The 24,934-nt window shown below is 47.8% G+C and overlaps 5 non-coding genes across 5 annotated transcripts; all 5 read left to right on the forward strand.

Annotated features, from left to right (window-relative positions):
• The first annotated feature begins 5,450 nt into the window (after window positions 1-5,450).
• TRNAC-GCA lies at window positions 5,451-5,522 on the forward strand. The gene has a single exon. It is a non-coding gene; the product is annotated as a tRNA-Cys (tRNA).
• Window positions 5,523-11,505: 5,983 nt separating this feature from the next.
• TRNAC-GCA lies at window positions 11,506-11,577 on the forward strand. The gene has a single exon. It is a non-coding gene; the product is annotated as a tRNA-Cys (tRNA).
• Window positions 11,578-12,525: 948 nt separating this feature from the next.
• TRNAC-GCA lies at window positions 12,526-12,597 on the forward strand. Its single transcript has one exon. It is a non-coding gene; the product is annotated as a tRNA-Cys (tRNA).
• Window positions 12,598-19,233: 6,636 nt separating this feature from the next.
• Window positions 19,234-19,305, forward strand: TRNAC-GCA. Its single transcript has one exon. It is a non-coding gene; the product is annotated as a tRNA-Cys (tRNA).
• A 5,267-nt stretch (window positions 19,306-24,572) lies between these two features.
• On the forward strand, window positions 24,573-24,644 carry TRNAC-GCA. Its single transcript has one exon. It is a non-coding gene; the product is annotated as a tRNA-Cys (tRNA).
• Window positions 24,645-24,934: the final 290 nt, after the last annotated feature.

Below are 24,934 nucleotides of genomic sequence, written 5' to 3' on the forward strand. Positions count from 1 at the left end.
ACAATGAAAAAATTTTTTTTTAATTTTTTTTCAACATTTATTTATTTTTTGGGACAGAGAGAGACAGAGCATGAACGGGGGAGGGGCAGAGAGAGAGGGAGACACAGAATCGGAAGCAGGCTCCAGGCTCTGAGCCATCAGCCCAGAGCCCGACGCGGGGCTCGAACTCACGGACCGCGAGATCGTGACCTGGCTGAAGTCGGACGCTTAACCGACTGCGCCACCCAGGCGCCCCTACAATGAAAATTTTTTTAAAAAAATTTAAGTTTATTTATTTTGGAGAGAGTGGGAGAGAGAACGCACGAGTGAGGGAGGGACAGAGAGAGGGAGGGAGGGAGGGAGGGAGGGAGGGAGGGAGAGAGAGAGAATCCCAAGCAGGCTCTGCACTGTCAGCACAGAGCCCGATGCGGGGTTCGGATGCATGAACCAACCGCAAGATCCTGACCCTCATGAGCCAAAATCAAGAGTCAGATGCTTCACCGACTGAGCCGCCCAGGCACCACGATAATGAAAATGTTAATACTCTGCCTGGGTCACCAATCGTTAACATTTTGCCACCTTTGCTCTCGTGCCCACGCTCTCCTTTCTGTGTATGTGTGAGAGGTTTTTCTGATTCATTAGAAAGTTCATCAAAGACATCCTGGCACCCTTAAATATTTCAACATGGATTTTCTGAGAAGAAAGGCAGTCTGCATAATCACAGCACCCTCAGGAGGCTTATCAACGATGTGATCCAATAATTTATTAGGCCATCCATAGTCTAGATTTCTCAATTGTCCCAATAAGGTCACTGATAGTTGTCTTTTATTTCCAACATAAGGTCCAGTCAAGTTTCATGCACTGCATGTGGTTGTCACGTGGTTTTAGATTGCTTTAACCCGGAATAGTTCTCCACTCTTCTATTTTCTTTCAGGTAATGGACAGTTTTGCAGCGTCCAAGCTGGGTGATGGACAGAACCGTCCCGGAGGTCAACACACATAGGACAGCATGGCTGGATCTCACCAATGTAACACTGGGGGCAAGAGTATATGAAGTTCACAGGCCAAAAATGTGTTAAAAAGTTAGAATAGTGGGTTACTTTTGGAGAGAAGGATTTATCTGATTGTTTCCTCGTCATTTAAAGTTCAGTATTTTGATAAAATGACTACATAGGTGATATTGAGTCCTTCTCAGGTTTTATGTTATATTATATTTATATTTATTATTTTTTTAAGTTTTATTTATTTTTGAGAGACAGAGAGAGACAGAGCAGGAGCAGGTGGCGGGCAGAGAGAGAGGGAGACACAGAATCTGAAGCAGGCTCCAGGCTCTGAGCCGTCAGCACAGAGCCCGACGCAGGGCTTGAACCCAGGAATGTTGAGATTATGATCTGAGCTAAAGTCGGATGCTTAACCGACTGAGCCACCCAGGCGCCCCCTATTATATTTATATTTATATTATGTTTATGTTATATATGTTTATCTTATGTCCATGCATTACCTCAAGGGTGATGCCACTTTACTCCACTATTGATGAAGTTGAATTTGATTATTCAGTTAAAACGATGGTGGACAGATTTTTCTATATCCTGTTCCCCAACAATTTTCACCTTGCATGCTTAGCAACCATTAGTGATTCTGACTTAACTCGGTTGTTACCCTGATGGTTATAAAATGGTGATTTTATATTTCTATCAGTCCTTTTACTTGTATTAGTTGGCTTCTTTTGGTAAAAAGCTGTTTTCCTTTCCCCATCTAAAATGTAAAAAACGGTATTAACGTGGATTCATGGATTCTTTAATAATGAGCTATAACATAGTCCTATCTTTATCTCTTTTGATTCTCAAATTGTCCCCACTTGAGCTAACGCCGAGCCTCTTCAAGCTAGCCCTATGTTCTGTCCACACGTACTCACCAGTTTTTGAGCGCTCTCTCACCTTCCGGAACAACATGCTACATAGTTCACCTCTTAGGTTTCCTGCCCAGCCCTGGAATCAGCCATTTCTCCAAGGGTTCCTGGTTCCCTTTGAGGGTGTTTAATAACCACGATACGAGCATTAGGAGTGCTCATTGGAACTGAATCGTTGTTTCTAGCCCCTTTGAGAGGGCAGCGTTAGGAAATGTGTGTGCACGTGTGTGTGTGCGTCAGTGTGTGTATTCACACTGCTGCTTACAATCCCAATCCCTCTCTATGGTTCTTCCTTGCCTTCCTCCATTCCATAGTAATGTCCCCTGTCCCCCACAATTAGACCTCTGGTTCCTCCACATATCAACATATTTACTCATTTGCTCAAAAATAGGTTTTGTAACTTGTACCCAAACAAGTGCAGTTCAACGTCTCACGTGGTTCAATGTCTCTTTTTTTCCTCCCCCTTAGAATATATAGCACTGAGAATATTTTCTTCTTTGGGACCATGTGACTGATATGCTACACCATTAGGGTTTGGGGTTTTGTTTACATTTGTCTTTAGATTTATCTCCTCATACTTGTTGCAGGTTTTTTTTTTTTTTTTTGAAATGTAAAACAGTAAAGTAATTCAAAAGTTGAGGCAATACGAACATGTGCACTCAGGGAAGAGCTATTCCTATATTACTCCTGGCATCTCATTTCCATCCACCTCTGAATACTGTTCTATTTCTCAGACTCTGGATGCAGGGTTGCAACAGGTGTATTCATTTTTTGTCACTCAGAAAGATGAACGCTGACGATCTGCGCATGTTTGTATGTTTCATACATGAATGACAAAGTTTTAAAAAAATAAACCCACTGAGACGTGCCGGTCAGTACTCAATCGGAGCAGCGGAATCACCGCAAGTATTTTTGAAGAGGGGAATTGTTATGGAAAGAAGACCTTGCACAATTCTGTGATGAGCCGGTAGAAGGAACGGTCCAGGAGAGGGAGTTGGAGGACCAAAGAACAGTCACTTTGGAGCCTTCCTAAGGCGTGGCAAGGTGGAAACAGAGATGAAGGGGAATCTGGGAAGCGGAGCACATCCAGCTACTGGGATGGCGCCAGGAAGGGGCTGGGGAAAGCCTGGTGGAAAATTACCACTTCTGTAGGTCCTCAGGCAAGTGTCTGGTGAAGGCCCTGGGGCTACCGGTGATGGATGGGGCTGGCAGTTGGGAAGGAAACCTGGACACAACAGGGGAGAGCCCAGGTAAGTTGGGATCTGCTGATAACTGGTGTCTGTATGTCACAACGACTTTCAGACAGTCCCGGCTGCCGCTTCACTTCCACCTCCCAAATACCACTCAATACTTCTTCTTTCGGCCAACTCTACCTTGAACCTATACCAGGAAATGATGCTGGGAGAGTGGTTCCAGCGATATCAAGCGCATGTCAAGGTGTGCGACATTTCTAGTCATTGCAGAAATGCAAACCCAAGCCACAGTGCGATGAAAACCGCCTAAGATAGTTGCACACCCGTTAGAACAGCCAACCTCAGGACGGCTGACCACACCAAGCGTCCACAAGGATGCGGAGCGCAGCAGCTGCTAGCCGGGACGCGAACGCTCTTGGCCAGAATGTAAAATGCCGCAACCATTTTGATCCAGTCATCCCACTGGCAGGTATTTACCCGAGAGAAATGAAAGTACGTAGCCAAAGATTCGTGCGTGACTGTTCACAGAAGCGTGGTCATAGCCAAACACTGGAAAGAACGCAGATGACCAGACCAGGGGAAAACATTTCCGCTGAGCGAAGGAAGCGAGACGAGCAAGAGCACACAAAGTGTAACGCCATTTTGGTAACGTGCTAGAAAACGCGAAGTGTGCAAGCAGGGAGGGGCAGAGAGAGAGAGGGAGAGAGAATCCCAAGAGGGTCCACACTGTCGGAAACAGAGCCCTACTCAGGGCTCGAACTCACGAACCGAGAGATCATGACCTGAGCAGAAATCGAGAGTCGGAGGCTTAAGGGACTGAGTCCCCCAGGCGCCCCTTTGTTACTATTTTAAATAACATCTTTTCAAATGTTTTATTTCTAATTCTTCACTACGGGTGTATAGAAGTAGATTTCGTTTTAAATAATTTCATTTTTTATCTCGAAGTTTATTAAGCTTGGTAATTCAGATCACTTGTAGCTTATTTTCTACGAAGATAATCAGAGTATCCATGAATAAATGAATAATGGGTGTTTTGTTTCTTCCATTCCATTCCTCCCCCCACCCCACCCCACCCCCCCTTTTTTTTTTCGTCTTATTACACATCTCTGGTTTTAGGTACAATCCTTGCCTTGTTTCCAGTTCTCAAGAGAAGGCTTTCAACATCGCACCATCGAGTATCATGATTTGTGGAGGGTAAGGGCCATCACGTGGCCGTGAACTGCCCATCTCTGCCAATAGAGGAGAGTCCAAACTCAGGGGAAGGAGGTGGTGGTCAAGTTTGAAGGAACGGACAGCAAAACACCAACAGCGTTTGGCTGGTGGCGCCTCAGAAAATCTGTATTTGCTCCAGACTTAGACGCCGTTGTCAATTTCGCTATCTCTCCCTCCAGCCGTCGCGTTTATTGCTTACTAACTTCTATGCTTAATGTTGTGGCCACTGTCGAAAGATGCAGAGACATTGCTTTTTTATTTTTTCCCCAGCAAGGAGGGCTCGCTACCTGTGAAATAAACATAAGTCCCTGAAATAGATTGCAGGGACAAGGGAGGGGTTTTCCAAAGCAAGTCCCTGTGCGCTCTGAGCGCTGGTCTCCCTCATGCAGACACGGCAGGCTCTTTCACTGCCTCTCGTGTCCCTTTGGGCGGGTGTCTTTTCTCTACACTTGGGGCATCAATGGCCTTTTGATCTCGGTGGTGTGTTGGCCAGGGGCCAGGTTCACTTCCTAGGGCTGCAGTGCTGTGCCTCAGGGCAGGAGTTTCTCCCGCAAGAGGCATCTCTGGTCCTGGGTCTCGGCCACAGTCCCTACTGCTCCAGCTGGGCTGACCTTCTGCTGTGAGGGCCCCTGGGACCGTTGGGGCAGCTTCTTGGGCCCCGGGCTGGGGGTTGTGACCTCTCTGGCTAAGTAATTCCAGTAACTCGTCTGGGTTCAGTCAGGACCCTGGAAAAGCCGGGAGGAAGCCATGGAAGGAGGACAGAGCAGAGAGATGGGCAACAAAGCCTGGGATCCATCGGCCGTGTGGGGGGATAAGGGTGAGAAGGGAGGGTGCAGAGGGCGCGTCGCAAGTCATGGAGCTTGCTGACGACAGCAAGGAAGGCACAAGCGGTCCAGCTCTTAGCAATGCGTTCTCAAGCAGTGCCTTCAAAGTGGTGCTGAGAAAATACGACCGCAAGATTGTGAGCAAAGAAGTTTCTGGGAGCCACAGTTAGGGGGCATCTATGTGGAAGAGCAGGGCCAAAAGGTGCCCATTTCCTGAAGGGAAACTTTCCATATTTCCAGAACTTTCTAAAAATTAATGGGCATTCCAGTGCGCAGAGGAGGTGGGTGTTGCAACACAGGTGAAAAGGTATTCATTAGGCACCTAAGAAGCCAGGGGGTATAGCTCAGGGGTAGAGCATTTGACTGCAGATCAAGAGGTCCCCGGTTCAAATCCGGGTGCCCCCTGACTCAAGTTTTAGTACCTACATGGAATGGCACCCTCAGGGTGGTGCTTGTTTGGTAGATTGAGGGGTGTGGTCCTTTGGGAAAGCCTTGACCTGTGCAAGTCCCAGAACCAGAAACGTGGTCCAATCCATGACCGTGTTGTGTTGTGAAGGTGATATGTGGACCCGAAGCTGTGTCTGAGCAGAATTACTGGGGAAAGTGGTTACACACACACACACACACACACACACACACACACACTCACTCTCCAGGCCCCCAGTCCAGAGATTCTGATTTACTGGGGCCCCGAGGAACTTCATTTCTCAATAGCACGCTTCTTTGTTTTCATCCACCCACATCACAGAAACACCAGACGATTCTCCTGGGCTGCCGCATTTAGCAACTGCTGTTCTGGAGCATTCTAAGTGCCTTTCTAGGCTGACATGAGCGGCTCTGGATGTCTCGGTCATGAAGTGGGGCGGGGAGATGTTGCAGGTCTGCTGGGTGGAAGGAAGCTGGGGCCGGGGAAGGACAAGGCGGGCAGGAATGCGTCCAGCCCGCAGTGGAGCTGTTCTCGTGGGCTGACGGAAAGCAAACAGGTGCTTTGGAGCCTGCTCGAACAAGTGGGGGCATGAGCGAAGGCAGGGGTCTCCTTGCAGATCAAGGGGTCTCTCGTTCAAGCCTCCCTTCCGTGTTCTACTGATGGAAGGACTGCCTTTCCGCCTCTGGGTCCTGCGGAGCTGAGTCTTCCTGCAAGGAGAGGAGGGAGCCCAGACGGTTTAGATCTTTGCCAGCTGCAGGGGAACTTCTGCAGGGCTGATTCGGGCCCCCTGTTAACACTTACCCCTCAAGCCTTGCAGACGTCACCCATCCTGTGAGTAGTCCCACTCCCGCCACACATGGCCACCTCCACTGTGGGGGGAGAATGGAGCGTTGACTCCTCTCGTGTGTACCCCATCCCTACCGAGCACCGGGGCTGTGACCGCAGCGGACCCCCAGGGCTCCTGTCGCTCCGCCCCGGGGCTGCCTCTGCAGGATGTGCACAGAGCACAGGATGCACCGAGGGGCTGCGGGCCATGCCAGTCCGGAGACCCTGTGCCCCCCGGGGGCTACTTCCCTGCCCCCTGCCATCACACAGGGACCCCGGTCGCCTGCCTTGCACGGGGACACTGGCAATGCCCTATGGGACATCTGCTTTCCATCTGAGCAGCAGAGACAGGCAGGGCCCACGGGGGTGAGTAAGCTGCAACATGTTTTCTCAGGAAGATGTCCAAGGTGACCTGGTCTAGGGAGTTCTTTAATGCTGGCCGCTGGCATTTTGGAGGGAGGCTGGGAAGGCAGTGGTTCTGTTCTAATTAGTGCTCAGTTGTGCTCTGTGCCGGCATCCAGATGGCGGACCAGTTGTCCCTGGAGGGCGTTGGTGTTTCAGGTCAATATACCCACATCCTGATCACAAGGCACGACGGTGCTTCTAGCCAATGCATTCCTGCAAGCGGTGTCCAACTTCGATGTGTCAGCTTACTGCTCTGTTTTATTCCACTTGACATTCTTATTCGGGAGGTCAGGAGAGCAAAAATCTGAAGCCCGTCCTGCATAATCCCTGCCAGGTGATGCCCCGCCCCCCCTCCCCCAGAACAAGGGAACAGTAGTAGTCAATAATAATACAAGCGTAGGTGCAATCTGCTCACTCGCATAAAATATTAGCCTACGAGACAAATACCACCATGTTGTAAGGGGCGAGGCAGTTTCTTTGCATGTTTTGAAGAGGGTGGAAGGAAGCTGCTGCCTCCTCCAGGAAGCCTCCTAGGCTTTTGCGGAGCTGCGGGCAGGGGCAATCCGGGAGAAAGAGCATAAGCAGAGGTAGGCCATGAAGTGCCTCCAGAGGTGACCTAAGTGCCCCCATAGGGAGTGGGTTGGGGGAACACCGAGGGGAGCAGAGGCCAGAGACTGAAGGCCTTTATATTCAGGGCTCGGAATTTGGGTTCAGTCCACCAAAAACCCTTCATCCTTTCTCAGCCTTCCAGACTTTTCTTTGTCCCCTTTGCTCCCTGCGTCAACGTTCATCTCTCGCTGAGGTCAGGTCACTGTGCTCTTGTGGAAAAGACACTGCATGGCGCCCCGGACCACTCTGCCCTTTCTCCTCTGGAGGGGCCCTGGCTGGTATTATTTAATCAACTTGATTTCCTGGGAGCTCAGGGCGTAAACGTGTCTTTTCGAGGTAAGCCGGGAGTCTCTGGGAAGCTGCGTTCATCAGGACTTTGTAATGAGAGATGGTTTGGGATGAGGGCCCAGGAGTGGGGCCAGGAGGGAGTTTGGCATGAGGAGCTCATCTGTCTGAGGCCAAAGAGGGTTTGTCAAGGGTCCAACCTGTGTGGTTTTTATTTGTGGACTTTACAGACTCAGGACTTAGCAGGTGCAAATGAATGAGAAGTTCAGAACCGTCTGTGTGGATGCTAAGCAAGGCTGCCTAAGGGGCACTTGGGTTTGAAGCAGACCTCTTGGTACCCCACCAGGCCCCTGGTCTTGCCCCCTGACCCCAGTCCCCAGGCCTGGACTTCAGCAGGCCCTCCTCAGTCCTGACATCCCCGTCGGCCAGGAGGGAGTGGGGACGGAGAAGCTAGAATTCCTTCCTCCGAGTTCCTTTTGGCTTCTCTGGTATCTGGGAAGTTACTGTCATTTGGGAGTAAGCTTACCCTCTGAGAATCTGGAGGGCGGTCCCTCTGCAGGAGGCATCCAGGACAAGAGGTGGTTTGTGCGTGTGCGCTGACGGGGACTTAGGAAGTGCCTCTGTTGAGTCAAGATGGTAGCAGAATGTTTAGGATTAGATATGACCCCTGGGAACTGTGACCTGATGCAGTGGTTGGCCAGAAACACTGAAAAGGGGAAAGGCACAGTGACTGCTTGTGTTTTTCCATATCAGTGGGACCAAGACGGGGGACTGCACTGCATGTCAGGCAGAAGTTACGAGGCTCTTGCCCTGCTCGGGGAAAGTCTCCCAGAGGCAACCAGCCCCCTTCACTCAATCAGCAGTGTCGCCACAGACTCCTGACTGTCTTGATGTGGGAAGGGGGAGCCCCGATTAGTGAGTGTGAACAGTCCTATAATTGGTAATATCTTTGGTGGTGAAGTAATTTCCTTTTTTTTTTTTTTTAATTGTTTTTTGGTGGGGTTGGGGCGCCTGGGTGGCTCAGTCGGTTGAGTGTCTGACTCTTGATTTTGGTTCAGGTTGTGATCTCATGGCTTGCGGGTTTGGGTCCCTCATTGGGCTCTGTGGTGACAGAGCTCTCTCTCTTTCTGTCTCTGCTTGGGATTCTCTCTCTTTCTCTCTCTGCTCCTCCCCCACTTGTTTGTATGCTAGCACATGAGTTCTCTCTCTCTTTCAAAACAAATAAATAAACCTTAAAAAATTGTGGTTTGGGGGTAAAAAATCAAACACTGCAGAGAGATAAGGCCTTACCATGGTGGTTGTGCTGAGACCCTGCCTGGGAGGCCCCATCTGAGCACCCAGCCAGCCTCCACTCCTGGGTTACAAAGAGTGGAGCCTCTCGGGCTTCATCAGAGGCAGGGGGCTTGTGGTAAGAACAGAATGGGAGACGTGCACTTCCATGGGGATCCAGGAGTAGTCAGACAACAGGCCTGCGGAGTCTGGGATGGTTTTTGACATCATTAAGAAAGCCTTAGGACTCAGGCCTAAGACACCGTTTCTCCAAGGAGATCTACCTGACATCACTCCTGACCGAACATCTATACAACCTCATTCACATTTTCTGTTCACCAATTATTTCAACATGCTTATAGACTTTATGGTCAATTTGTGTTTGTCTGTTGGACTTTCTCCTCTGCATTCAATTCCTCTTCCCTTCTCTGTGTCTGTTGTGTTAAGCATCTTGAAGAGAGATAATCCGATTGGTTATTATCCCTGTGTGGGCAGAACCACAGGTCACTGGGTTCCCTGTTTATTGGCCAGGAGTGGAGAAAAGCTAAGCTGAATAAGATCCTGAGAGAGATACGAAAAATATATTCCATCTGTGAAACAGGAAGAGGATGCTCTATAAAAAAGAATCAGTTACAGAACGAGAAAAGGCTCTTAGAAATCAAAAGAAATAAAAAGTTCAATAGTTTGAAAAATAACGTTGAGGTGGTTTCCAAGTAAAACAAACAAAAAGATAAAAGAATAGATAATAATAGAGATTAAAAGTAAAAAAGTTAGAAGTTGACACCAGGGGGTGCAAAAACCAACTAGTAAAAGTTCCAGAAAGAGAAAATGATGGAGGGAACATTATACAAGAAAATTGCCCATGATGAAAGGGCATGGGTTTCCATTAGAAAAGACCCTCCAAGCCCCTAGAACAATGATCCTCACCAGATACATTATGGTGTAATTATAGGACACCAGGACTAAATGGAAGCTCTTAAAAGTTCAAAGAGTGAAACAATAGGTGATACACAAAGGAAAGGGAATTATGATGTATTTAATTTTTCAGTAGCAATACTAGATGCTAGAACACCATAGGAAAAATCCTTCACGATATGAGGGACTATGACTTGTCCATCCAGACTGCTAATCAAGTCTGTGGGTAGAATTACAGACATTTGCAGACATGCGAGTTCTTTAAAAATTTACCTACCCTGATTTTGTGGTAGTTGGAGGAGGTCCTCTGCCAAGCTAAGTGAGTAAATTAAGAAACATTCAAGGCTCAGAATCCAGGAAAGCAGGACTCCCAAACGGAGAGAGAGGTGGAAAGAATGTTCTCGTGAGTGTGTAGCAGGCTTTCCAGGGCAACCAGAAGGATCAGGAAGATGGATGGCTACTGGAAAACAAGAAGAGGAAATGTTAATTATCTGATAGCTTTTATAAGTGGAAAATTGTTTTGAAAGGCACTTTTTGGCATGATTAAAGCTTGTGGAAAATCTTAGAAATTCAAAGAAAACTAAGCAGTTGAAACATAAGGCTATCACTAACTTCAGGAAAAACAAAAAGTTCCACCAGAATTCTTAGTTCTACGTAGCACTATGAACACTATTAACTGATAACAATGAAAATATTAAACATAGAAACATAGAAAATTATTTAACCAAAAGTCAAGATATAATAGACAACTGAGAAGGGAAGAAGGCATATAAGTTCTCATCCTCATCATAAAAGTACAACAGTTGATGTCCAGACTTGGTTAAGTTAGATATTACATATTATCAGATATTTATATTATTTGAAATCGTGGTGGCAAATATACTAAAAGAAACAGACAAAAGTGTGGAGAATGATTGCCTCTGGGTAGCAGGAGGGAGATACAGAGGATTGAGGTTTTTGTGATAAGCTTGAAAAACAGTATTTGACTTTTAAAAATGACTGCACAAGATACTTCAATAAAAACAAAAAAATATATTAAAAACCTCCATGTCCTGTGGGTGGAGGTGTAGTTCAGGGTAGAGCCTTTCGCTCTTGCTCAAGAGTTCCCTGGCTGGAATCCAGAGGCCCTGTGTAGTCCTCATGTCTCCCTGTCTCCATGATGCTTCTAGGACAACTCCCTGATCCAGGTCAGGGACTGGAAATTTCACTAATTTCCGCAGCTGCTCCCACCACCACCCTCCAAGGTTAATGAATAGATGCACACACTGGAAAGACATCTTCAGCTATAAGTAATGCATCTGTCTCCAAAGAGGTTAGGCAGGATCTCTTCAAGTTGTTGTTTTGTGGTGTAGAGCAAGAGAAAAACAGACAAGCAAATCCTAAAGGTCCTTCTAGTAGTTAAAGTCAATGCTCCTTCCTGCTGCTGCTGCTGTCACCACAGACTGAAGAAAATGGGGAGATGCAGGCATAGGAAGAGGTAAGGCTGGGGCCTCTGAGGACTGGAGGGGGACCTCTCTGGGATGAGTTTGCGAAGGAATAAATTGATGGTTTTATCAGCTCTCTAGAGACAAGTAGAAACTCCCAATGTGTTATAGGAGTAATGGGTGTGACTATGAACATGAAAGGTACTTATTAGACACCTATACCAAGCAAGGGGGTATAGCTCAGGGGTAGAGCATTTGACTGCAGATCAAGAGGTCCCTGGTTCAAATCCAGGTGCCCCCTGCTCTATTGGTTTTCCTATTCACAGCTGTTGCCAATATTCTGATTTCCTTTCATCCATGCTAATTATGATCCTTCCTAAAATTGGAAGCCATCGCACAATGGCAATCTGGGTGGATTGCCCACGCCAGTACCCTGGGTATCCCTCCTCCTCTTGGCATCTATCCTTTCCCCCCCCCCCCACCTTCTGTATACATCTCATTTCTTCAACTCTTAAAGGGTCATCAAAGAGAGAGCAGGGACTCATGCAGAATTCTGCTTGGCTTTTCCAAGGCAGACCAGAGTAGATACAGCAGACTTCCCGGGAACAGGCCCTAGATGGTAACCGTAAATTATCACTCTCAGCCCTCCTTCCCACCTAAACCAGTTTGGCACAGTGGACCTGTGGTGAGACCTACAGAGACGAATCATAGCATCCGGGTTCTCTCCAGGTAGGATGGGCATTTCCTCCGGGGACCTGGTTTTTCTCACACCAAAGCTCACTCACACCCTTGTTTCAACCTTGTGGGTCTACTAACATCTGGCTTAGCTACTCAAACAAGGGAGACAGGAATTCTGCAGTGTTGCTGCTGTAAACCCCAACTAACAGAGCTCTGCAACACTGGATTAGAGTCCATCTCTGTCTTCAGTGAAGGGAGAAAGGCAAGGGGCTGGGAGCCCCGATAGGTGGGTAGTTTTGGAGACAGCTGGCCAGCTCTTGGGCTAAAGCAAAAAAGAAATGGGTTGGGAGTTTGGGAGTTCCTCAGGCGGCTTCCCTCCTTTTTTCCTCTCTAATGACCCCTCCAGGGACTGAGGCTTGGAAAGCTGCAGAGCTGGGGGAGGATGTCTTACCGTGAACCAGGTCTGGCAACTTCCAGAAAGTCAGTCCTAGAGGGGGGCCGTGACTTCATTTTGCAGAGCTGAGTGTTACCAAACAGCTGAAGGGTGTTAATTATGTAGCATCTACAGTGTGGGGGTATAGCTCAGGGGTAGAGCATTTGACTGCAGATCAAGAGGTCCCTGGTTCAAATCCAGGTGCCCCCTTATTTATGTGCAAGTTTGGGTAGTCCTTCCCTGCCCCCTCCCCCAGCCACTTACCATCCTGCGCTGCCAGTTAAGAAGAAAGGTACCAGGAGGTTGTGCACAAACTGTCCAGTTACACTCATGGACTCATTGAACATCAACTGGTGGGATGTGTGGGAGGACAAGTTGTTTCTTGCATGCATGTAGCAACAACAGGGAGACCTCAGGAGCTCCCGTGGGATGTCTGGTTTGATCCTGAGAGTGGCTGCGGTGAGGTAGGGGTGTCGCCCCGGATAAGTTGCTTCACTGTTTTATGTCTCAGATTTTCCATCTATAAAATGGGGGATAATAATAGTACCACCTCATAGGGTTTGTGTGTGTGTGTGTGTGTGTGTGTGTGAGAGAGAGAGAGAGAGAGAGAGAGAGAGAGAATTTAAAGCAGTTAATGCTTTAAGGTCAATGATAGCGAGTCTTTTTATTATTTTTTAAATGTTTATTTATTTTTGACACAGAGAGAGAGAGAGAGCGTGAGTGGGGGAGGGGAAGAGAGACAGCGAGACACAGAATCCGAAGCAGGCTCCGGGCTCCGAGTCGGCAGCACAGAGCCCGGCGGGGCTCGAACCCACCAACGGCGAGATCACGACCTGAGCCGAAGTTGGACACTTAACCGACGCAGCCACCCAGGCGCCCAAGTCTTTTTATTATTGGACTATTTTGGAGAATGTCTGCTAAAAGAAATAACTTTGGTCTTAGTGGATGTTGAAACCTCAGGACCAACGTCCTCTGGAGAAGTTATAAAACCAGGTCACCAGTGGCTAGGGGGGTCCTTGTGTCTCTGTTCCCTGTGGCGAGATGCTGTGACTGGTATCAGCAGATTCCCGACGAGGAAGGAGTTCATGGGGCTTCTCATGCTACTTGAATTTCTTTCTGAAGAATTGTTCCCACAAAGCCCAATTTACGGAGGAAAGCCCCTGAATCTCTGTTGAGCGCAGACGGTTTGAACCAACAGGCCATTTCTGTCCGTGGACTCCCGGGCCAGTGAGAGACAAAGACCACCCTCGGCAGCTTCCTTCAAACATGAAGGGAACAGAAGTGCGTTGAATGGCAGTGTGGTTGCGCCTGAACTTGCTTGTTCCCCTTGAATCCAAGTGGCCAGGGAGGCGGGGCTCTGCAGTTTTAATGGAGGGAAAGGGTAATCTCCTGGCGCCTGGTGAAAACCAAGGAAGCAAAGCCGACTCTCTCCTCGCTGCATCCTGGGTCCTGAGTTGTCAAGGGCTGTGGGGTCGGCAGGAACAGTCGCTGGAGGGGCCTGCGTTTGGGGAGAGACACCAGGTCGGGGAGCCTGCAGGGCTCGGTGGGTCCTGCTCTGGGTCTTGGCTTCACACAGCTGCGGTTCAAGGCCATGCGTCCTCTGCTGAGCCTTACACACACCCAGTCAACCCATACCACACGTCCGGTGATCCCCTTGGCCTGACTTTTTCTCTTTTTGCTGATTTTTTCTCCCATTTCCAAGGCCAAGTGATCGACTGGCTCCTTGAGGCCTTCCGAGTCCAGTAGTGTGTGGGAATAAAAGCTGACGTCTCAGACAGACCCCCTGCCCCCCTGGGAGACCCGTGAGATTGGGAGAAAAAGCCCCCTGGTGCTGACAATGCCTTGGGCTCCTGAGTCGCGCAAGGGACTCAGAGCTGGAACGTGCTTTGGTCCAGAAGGTTCCTGGCCAGCACTCAGCCACTTACCGAGGGTGGGGGATCTTGATGTTTAACAACAGTCCCGTGAATAAAATTGCGAGTGAGTAGCGGGCACGGAAATGTGACCCAGAGACCTCTCCGTCCCCTGTCCGGTGTACCAGAGACAGAAGCCCAAGCGGGCTCCGCGCTGTCAGCCCAGAGCCCGACGCGGGGCCCGAACTCACGGACCGTGAGGTCATGACCTGAGCCGAAACCAAGAATTGGACGAGGCTGAGCCACCCAGGCACCCACGGGAGAGGGCGTAGGATAGCTGAAGAGAGGGGTCTCTGAGGTATGGAGGGAAACCAGGGAGCTGTGCTCTAGCGGCTTCGATTCTGTTAAGCAGAGGCAGCGTCTTGTGCTGGAGTCTGGGGACGGAAGGGGGGGAGGGAAGCCTATCCCTGCTGAGTCCGCAATCTGAACAAAGGAGGTGGAGAGTCTGCGGCGGGGAGGGGTGTCGTTTTATCGGAGCTGTGATCGCGTTCCGCACCTCTGTGAAGTCAACCTTTTGCGGACACTGAGAAAATTGCCGTCCGCTAAATACACTCGTCCCCACCCGGGTCGGCACAGGAAAAGTGCTAGTGATTTCCTTCTCTAGCTCCCTGGTTTTTATTCCATGCAAATGCCAACCCAAGGAGTCTTAGGTCACTCTCAGTAGCAGCCAAGGTTGCTTGGTGCCTTGTGTAGATCCTGGTCCCAGTGTCTGTCAGCCACACGCTGACCGTCTTTTGAGTGATCCCATCTGCAAAAGAAATCTGTTAGCTCCATGGACTCTTAGGGATTTTTTTTTTTTTTACCAGTTCTGTTCCAGGATGCAAGGATCTCATCTCTCAACTCCCAGGGTCTCTTCCTATAGTCGCCAAAAGAAGACGATAAAGGAGAGAAAAAGAACCTAGAACTTGCAGGACAAAGAAGATATTTACTTATGTATTTATGTATTTATGTATTTATTTATTTTATTTAGAGACAGAGACAGCACAAGTGGGGAAGGAGCAGAGAGAGAGGGAGACATAATCCCAAGCAGGCTCCGGGCTCACAGCACAGAGCCCGAAACGGGGCTTGAACCCACGAAGCCGTGAGATCATGACCTGAGCCAAAACCAAGAGTCGGATGCTTAACCGACTGAGCCACCCAGGCGCCCCAGAATATAGACAATTTAAGGCAAAATATTATCAGTATTAACGTTAAATATAAATGTATAACATGCCACAGGAAAACCACAAAGAATGTAACTGGATTAAAAAAAAAAAACTATAGGCTGTTCACAAGAGATAGAAAATATAAGGATATAAATACATTGAAAATAAATTGACAGAAAAAGATGTAACTATGACGACTATATATTGTGTTGCCATATTAATATCAGACGAAATCATTTCTGAGGCAAAAATCATTACCAGGGATAAAGACAGTCATTTTGGATTGATAAAAAGTTCAATTCACCAGTTAGGTACAACAATGCTAAATTTGATGCACCTAACAACAAGGCCTCAAAACAAAAAAATTTAAGCAAAAATGAACAGATTAAAAAGGAGAAATGGACAACCTTCTGATCGTGTGAGAGATCTTTAAAACCCTCTTTTGTGAATTGCTAGGACAAGTGGGTATAAAATCAGAAAGATATGTGGGGCACCTGGGTGGCTCAGTTGGTTAAGCATCCTATGTCAGCTCAGGTCATGATCTCACGGCTCACGAGTTCAAGCCCTGCATCTGGCTGTGTGCTGATGGCTCACGGCCTGGAGCCTGCTTCAGATTCTATGTCTCCCTCTCTGCCCCTCCCCTGCTCACACTCTGTCTCTCTGTCTCTCTCAAAAATAAATAAACATTAAGAAAAAAAGAAAGATATGAAAGATTTGAACAACGTGATTAACAGACATGACCTAACTAACACATAAAGAACTTTCTACTCAAGGATTATAGAATGTGCATTTTTCCCCCTAGTCACTCATGGAACGTTCACAAAAATTGACCATATTCTGAGCACAAAGCAACTCTCAACAAATTCCAAAGTATTTAAATCACAAAGAGTATGTATTCTGACCAAAGTAAAGTTAAAATCCAATAACAACAAAGAATAAGAAAACCCAACAAATAGAAAATCCCCACCTTGGAAATTTTCTAATTTTCTAATACTTCTCAATAATCCAGGGGTCAAAATGGAAATTGCAATTGAATTAGAAGTTAGATAATAGGTGAACTATGTGATGATGAAAATACTAGATATTGAAACTTGTCAGTCGTAACCATAGCAGGCATGTACGGGGCAATTTAAAGCCTTCCTGTGTCCACAGCATTATGAAGAGAAAAGGTGAAAATTAGCTAACTCTGCATCTACCCCCAAAAAGGTTGGGGCGCCTGGGTGGCGCAGTTGGTTAAGCGTCCGACTTCAGCCAGGTCACGATCTCGTGGTCCGTGAGTTCGAGCCCCGTGTCGGGCTCTGGGCTGATGGCTCAGAGCCTGGAGCCTGCTTCCGATTCTGTGTCTCCCTCTCTCTCTGCCCCTCCCCCGTACATGCTCTGTCTCTCTCTGTCCCAAAAATAAATAAACACTGAAAAAAGAAATTTAAAAAAAAAGGTATAAAGGGACAGTATATAAATCCAAAGGAAAAGTAAAGGAGTGATAAAGGTTAATTAATGAAAGCATAAATTGATTAAGTAGAAAACAAATATACAAGTGATAGAACCAATAGAGCAAATGTCGTTTTTTGAAACAAATAATAAACATGATAACCCAGACAAGACTGACAAAGGAAAAAGAGAAAACACTAATAATCTGTATAAGAGATATTTGAAAGGATACATTATTACAATTTCCAAAGACATTTAAAAGATCATAAGATTAAGAAAAAAGATCATAAGCCTATCTTATGAGTGGCTTTGTGCCAATAAAGTATAACATTTAGATGGCATGGAAAAGTTTCAAGAAAAATATAGCTGACACAAATAGAGTTAGTGAGGTTAGCAGGACTGAGCTGGGTCCGTGGAAAAATACAAGATCTTAGCCGATAGACGTGGTATGGCATACCAACTTCCTACACAGTGAGTGATAAAGCTATTCACTCTCACTCTCCTGTCTTCCAACAAGGTCATTTCCTTCACCCAAACTTCCGCTCTTGCATGGTCCCTCCAAACTTCCCTGTAAATACGTGATATCCATATAACTGATGAAGGGTCACAGTGGACAAACACGAATGAATCTCAGAAACATGAGGTTGGGTGCAAGAAGCCAGACTCAAAAGAATAAACCCAAGAACGGGCAAACTGATCCATGGCCATAGAATGGTGGTTATCCTTGGGGAGAGGGAGCGATTGGGAAGGGGGTCCAAGGGAAGGAACCCCAAGGGGTTTTAGAAATCTTCTGTATCTTGATTTGGGTGGTGGTTACCTGGGTGTATGTCTGTGTAAAAATTCACTGGGCTGTACGTTTCAGGTCTGTGTGTTTCCTGTAGATGATACTTCGCTAGAAAGTAAATAAAAACAAGTTAATTACATCTTTCATTCCTAGAACGTCTTAGTTGATTAGCTTTTCAAATGTATGCGAGCGTTTCTCAGTCTTTACTCCTCAATTTAGTTTTCATTTCTCCCTCTTAAGATACCCTTTGATTTGTGCAAATAATCTCAGAGGTGGAGTCTTGGCAGGTCAAGTTCCAATGTTTGCTGTCTCTGGTGACTCTCATGAATGTTGGCCAGTTCCCTAGGATGTTTTAAATTTTGTTCTGCAGAGTGACATAGGGCTTTCTACGTGCCAGTCCTGGTTCAAGTACTGTACGTGGATTGACTCATCTGATCAACGTGCCAAGGCATCAAGTCCATGCTGTTATCATTTTACAGCTTACGCAGAGGAGGGCGTAAAGAAGGGGAGTGGCCGGCCGAGGGTCTCCGAGCGGGGGCAGGACTTGGACCCGGGCTTATCTGCCCTCAGAGTCTGTGCCGTTGGCTTCTCTGCCACGCCGTTTCTTCCACACTTAGATTTGTTAAAACCTACCCCGGGGGGCTCTTGGAGGCTTGTTTCCTGCTGCATCGCTTCGGGGAGGATTTTCATTGGCCTAGGAGCCCGTGGCCCCGTGCACACCGAGTCCACTTTGAATTAAAACAACTGCGTGTTGGGGCGCCTGGGTGGCGCAGTCGGTTAAGCGTCCGACATCAGCCAGGTCACGATCTCGCGGTCCGTGAGTCCGAGCCCCGCGTCAGGCTCTGGGCTGATGGCTCGGAGCCTGGAGCCTGTTTCCGATTCTGTGTCTCCCTCTCTCTCTGCCCCTCCTCCGTTCATGCTCTGTCTCTCTCTGTCCCCAAAATAAATAAAAAACGTTGAAAAAAAAATTTTTTTAAAACAACTGCGTGTCATTTTCCCCACCGGCTGAGGAGGGCACACTCAGGGCCCAAGGCACGTCAGCCAGCCAGGGGCTCAGGGTTGCCCTGCCTCTTGTCTTGAATCCCTCGCTCCTTTAAGAGCTCACCCCGATCTCGGCTCAGGCCGTGAGCTCATGGTTCGTCGAGCCCCGTGTCAGGCTCCTCGCTGACAGCTTGGGATTCTCTCTCTCTCTGCCCCTCTCCTTCCTGCTAGTGCTGGCGCGCTCTCTCTCAAAACAAATAAATTAAAAAAAAAAAAAAAGAAAGAAAGAAATCGGTGTAGAAGTAAGAGTTTCTACCGCCTTCCAGCCAGGAGAGGAGATCTCCAGGGCTCCAAGGGAAAGGCTGGTGGGTACGAGGGGGACATGGCAATAGTAGGGGGAGATGGTCGGTTTGTTCATGCTTTGGGGGATTCCTAACTCCACTCAGCCACCTACTTCTTTTTTTTTTTTTTTTTTTTTTTTTATGTTTATTTATTTTTGACGGAGAGAGCGGTCTGTCCCAGCTGCTCATCGCTTTACGGGGAGTCTGGGTGTGGCTGTCCAGATGAAGAATATTAATTAAGCCAGGCCACAACAGAAGGGGGTATAGCTCAGGGGTAGAGCATTTGACTGCAGATCAAGAGGTCCCCAGTTCAAATCTGGGTGCCCCCTTATTTATTCCTAATTTATATTGGTGCTGCATTTTTTTTTTTTTTAAACTTCCTCTTCCTTATTAGATGTCAACGGAAAGTTGTTTTTCTTCCCTGGAACCAGCAAACTCGTGAAGCTTCATACCAAAGTTGGGGGTTCTTACCTCAAAATAGAAGTGGGAATCACTGAGGAGTCTATAAAAGTGCCATTTTCCAGGCCTCACCCCAGAGCAATGACATCAGAGTATCTGGGGTGGAGCCCAGTGAGGGTGAGAGGTCCTCAGAGTTGAGAACCAGCCTTAGTTAGCTTCCAGGAAGCTTCTTAGACTCAGGCTGCCTCATCCCTGCTCTGTGTGCCCAGCACCTTGTGTTCTGGACCTCCTCCCATTCAGCCCTAAGTATACATCATCGGAAGGCGACGTTGACGGTGTCTTCCAGAGATGTTAACTGTCTCTGCCTCAGTTTCCTCAGTCCTCCCCCTTTTTAATCCGGGCAGTCTCTGTGCACGGGAGGGGGGAGTGGTCTTCTCTTTCCAAGCCAAAGCACCAGGATCTGTGGCTCAGACAGCAGGCTCTCCTGGGGCCGAGAGAGTTTGTAGAGGATGAATTCTCTACCTGTCCAAGTGCACGGTTAGCTTGAGGAACCATTAAAGCCAATGGTATGTCCTCCTCAAGCCTTCAAAGTAAACTTCTGCATGAGGGACTGGTGAATTATGTATCACCCGTCTCAAAACTGAAGAATGTTATGGCTTTCTGTGGTCTAGAGGACAAGCCGCTGAGCATTTTAGTAGACAATCCCAGAATTCGCCGTGAGTCCCGAGATCCCCGCATGGAATTCGGAAATCTGTCATGATTTCTATGATCCCTTACACCAGTCATCTTTTTTTTTTAATATATATTTTTTGATGTTTGTTTACTTCTGAGAGAGAGAGGGGCAGAGTGCGAGTGGGGAGGGGCAGAGAGAGAGACACACACGCAGAATCCGAAGCAGGCTCCTGGCTCCGAGCTGTCAGCACAGAGCCCGACGCGGGGCTCGAACTCACAGCCTGTGAGATCACGCCCTGAGCTGAAGTCAGACGCTTAACCGACTGAGCCACCCAGGGGCCCCACACCAATCATCTTCGACGACCTTTCTCCCGACTCCCTAAAAGACACTTCATGATCCTCTAGGCCTGTATCAACAACAAAACTCTATGCTTTAGATGGGCTAAAAACAGGTTCTCACAATAAATTAGTTGACAGCAAGAAAGCCTCAATCTGTTTACACTGGACGGCAGGAAAATGCGGCAGAGAAACGGCCACTGAGGACAGCGCGGTCAGACTTTGTCTAACTTGACAAGCCGGCAAAAAGCTCTCTGTCTGACACCCCGGGTTGCGAATTTTCTTTGTCTTCCGTTATCAGCACACAACATAAGTGCCTGAAAAAAAAAGACAAAACCTCTTTTTATCTTCAGTGATGTGCTTCAGAGTTTCTCTTTCATTAAAGCTCTTTCCTTTTTGTTGGCGAGAGACTCGAATTTCTTAATTAGTACTTTTTTCCCCCTGTTTCATAAACACTTGGAACTTTGGCTGAGGGCCTGGCGGCTTGTCGCTTTCCTGTCCCTGCCCTCCCACAACACCTCCTGATCTTGAAGATGACCTCTCTGGGGGCGCCTGGGGTCACAATCTCAGGGTTCGTGCTTTGAACCACCCCCCCCTCAGAGCTTCAGATTCTTTCTCCTTTTCTCTCTACCTCTCCCCGTTCACTCTCCCTCTCTCTCAAAAAATAAATAAACGTTAAAAAAAATAGAAAGAAAATGGCCCCTCTGATGACAGCCTCCATCTGTCACCCCATTACGACTTCTGGTCCTGCGGTCCCATCGTCCTAGCCTGGTGGCTCAGTGGGGCCCTTTCTTCCTCCTTGCCCTCTCCCCATGAGACCCCCCCCTTTTTCAGGGTTCCTTGCCCACACCTCCGCCTTCAACCCCCCAACTGGAGGGAGCGCCTTCTGCCCCGCATTGCCCTTCTGGGTCCCCTTCTTGGGATGCCCCAAGCTTAGTGGAGGATTTTAGAACCAGGCTGACACTTGTATTTGCCTTGGCTCCCTCGGCCTTCAGCCTCAGTAATGTCAACGCCACATAACGATCCTTCCAGGGCTCGGGCTTAGCTCTAATGTGTTCACAGAGTCCACCCCACTGCGGTGGCAGAGAGGCCTGGGTGAGGCAGAGTGCCAGTATCCCCACCCCTACCCAGTGTCCTTTGTAGCCTCCTTCTTGTCGCGTGGCTTCACAGAAGAAAAACTACACATCCCAGCCTCCCTTGGAGGTAAGGGAGGCCAAGTAACATGCTGGAGGCCCTTAAAGGGCCAGTGCAGTCCCAAGCGCAGAGCAAGAGGACAGGGCTCCCTGGTGCCCGGGCTCAGTAGGTCCATAGCAGGCAGAGAGGCCTTCCATTTCCTCCTCCCCTCCTGGGGGCCCACGGAATTGGGCAGAAGCCGCACCTGCCTCTCCTTGTCCCTCCGGAGGGCTCCTTAGTGCCCCTGATGGAGCCATCTCCCTCTTAAGGGAAAGAGGCCTACATACAAGGCCCTGTGTACGGTCCGCATCACTGGCTGGGGCCTATCCCTTCCTCCGCTGTCTTGCTCCAAGTGTGAATATAAAATTTTTTTTTTTAATGTTTATTTTAGAGACAGAGCACAAGCCGGGGAGGGGCAGAGAGAGCCGGAGACAGAATCTGAAGCAGGCTGCAGGCTCCGAGCTGTCAGCGCAGAGCCCGACGTGGGCCCCGAATGCACGAACCATGAGATCGTGACCTGAGCCGAAGTCAGACACCTAACCAACCGAGCCACCCAGGCACCCCTCTCCAAGTGTGAATATCAAAACCTTTCTCTCCCTTTGGAAATGTCATCGTCACCCTTCGACTTTATTGCGAGTCTCAGCTGACCTGGGAGGTGACCTCCTACACGGTTTCTATGCCCTTCGAGCGTGCCCTCCCTGTACCCTGGGCACCAGAGCCTGAAGTCTGAGAGGCCACTCCGGAGGCTGAGAGGTCGGGGCGGGAAGGCAGGCGTGGAAGAGCGTGGTGTGTGGCTGAGAGGCGGGCAGGTGCCGGGGGTCTCAAGAAGGCAGCGGGCTGGCCCTTTGCCTTCAGAGCAACCAAGGACATCTTGGATCCTAGCTGGGTGGACAGTGGACAACCCGTGTGTGAAACCAGAGTGACGCCACCGGAGGGGAGGGGAGGGGGCTGGAGACCGGCAGAAACAAGAAATGCCTGCACAACCGCAGCAGAGGTGGTGGGTGAAGGACAAACCAGGAGGGGCCCAGGGAAGAGGGAGGAGTCAGGATGAGTGCAGCTGCAGAGCTGGGGGAAGGAAGGAACGTCTGCAGTGCTTTCTCTCTGTTACTTGTAACCACTCAGTCAGTACCTGGAAGGTGGGACTGTGCCGACATTGGGTTATTACACGCGTAAATTGGAAAATTGAAGAATCCCTCACCCACTCGTTGGCAATAGCTCTTTGGTTTATTTCCTTCCAGAGGAGATTATATATTATATATATATGTTATATATAATATATACATTTTAGGGGTGCCTGGGTGGCTCAGTCTGTCGAGCATCCGACTGCAGCTCAGGTCCTGATCTCCCGGTTTGTGGGTTCGAGCCCCACGTCGGGCCCTGTGCTGAGAGCTCGGAGCCTGGAGCCTGCTTCGGATTCTGTGTCTCCCTCTCTCTGCCCACCACCCGCTGACACTCTCTCTCTCTCTCTCAAAAATAAATAAAAAACATTTTAAAAATTAAAAAAATACATATGCATTATATGTATATAACATAAAATATTAATGTCCAATACATAATAAAATATATATAACAAATGTATATAACAAATATATATATAACAAAATATATATAACAAATATATATATAACAAAGTATATATAACAAATGTATATAACATAAAATATTTAAAATAGGAAAATTTATATTTAAACATATTAAATATATATTAACTATACATTATGTATTTTATATATAAAATTTAATATTAAAATTTTAATATTTATATTAAATTTAATATTTATTTTATAAATATTTATATTGAATTTAATATTTATTTTATAAATATTTATATTTATATTTATAAAAATATTTATATTTTATATTATATTTAATATTTAAAATTTAATATTTAAATATAAAAATTTAAATACCTTTGTGTGTATGTGTAATCTTTCTTATCATCTAATGATATGTATATATAGTATCTTTTTAAAATGTTTAATGTTTTATTTATTTATGAGACAGAGACAGAGCATGAGCAGGGGAGGGGCAGAGAGAGAGGGAGACACAGAATCCCAAGCAGGATCCAGGCTCTGAGCTGTCGCAGAGCCCGACACGGGGCTCGAACTCACAAACTGCGAGATCATGACCTGAGCCGAACTCTTAACTGACTGAGCCACCCAGGCGCCCCTATGCAGTATCTTTTTTAAAGCCCGAAGGATCTTGCATCATATGCTGCCTATTTTGCTTTTTGGCCTTCATGATCTTGTTTACGAGTCCTCGCATAGATAGCGCTCTGGGCTCATTTCATCATTTTCTGTCGCATCACAGCCCATCCTGTGACACCATGTTTGTAACCTAATCCCCGTCAATGGATATTTAGGTGGTTTCCAGTTTATTGCTAATACAAAAAAAGGAAATGCTGCGATGAATCTCCAGATACGTGTGCCTTTGTGTACTCATGGGACTATTAGAGGAAAAAATCGCTAGGAGCGGGAGTCTCCTAGCGTATAATCTTTCCTAAGTAACTTTTTTTTTTTAAAGGCCACATGCTCGATATGGAAAGCTTGAAAGATAAATAAAAGCACAGAAAAAAAAAGCAAAAGCTGAGATCATGTATAATTTTATGCAGACACACTGTTTTGCAACCTGCCTTTCCATTTGGCAAATTCTCGTGGATGTTCTTCCGTGTGATTAAATAACCTTCGGCCGTGGGCTCTGAACCTTCTCTCGGCACAGGGGAAGGCGCTGTCACCTGGTCACAGGTATGTCACCGTCCCAGTGTGCCTGACATGCAGTGGATGGGGAACAGTGGGAGGGAGTTTCCTGCATGATTTTAAGGGTCAACGAGGCTAGCGGGCGCCCACAGGCAGGTGCACACAGAAGAGGTACACGAAGAGGACGGGCTGGTTTCCTGCGGGAGGGAGGCCAGAGCTGAGAGGAGCAGAGTTGGCTAGGACAGTCCAACCGGCAAAACTGAACCCCGGTGTATTGACACAGGTACAAGGTGTTAATAATACATCACCATGCCAGTTAAGGGGGTATAGCTCAGGGGTAGAGCATTTGACTGCAGATCAAGAGGTCCCCGGTTCAAATCCGGGTGCCCCCTCCCTTTACTAGCTTTTAATCACAAGTGGGTCCTATATCGCCTGGCCCTCCTTGGCCAGAACACCCGGCAAAGAAAGATGAAGCAGATCAAACCCTCTGCAGGGTCTGAGGCTCTAGCCCCCAGGTCTTGGAGCTCCCCCTGGGGCCCGCTCCAGACTCAGACCCACCCCCTGAAGAAGAGCAGGATTTCGGTTGGCTCTGGAGGACTGACTCCAAGGAGTTAGTATAGAAGATGACTGGCCTTCCCTGCCTCTTTTCTCTCTCTCCTCAGTGTAGAGTCACGGGCTCCAG

The sequence above is a fragment of the Lynx canadensis genome, chromosome A2 (genome assembly GCF_007474595.2).
Source record: "Lynx canadensis isolate LIC74 chromosome A2, mLynCan4.pri.v2, whole genome shotgun sequence".
NCBI lineage: Eukaryota > Metazoa > Chordata > Mammalia > Carnivora > Felidae > Lynx > Lynx canadensis.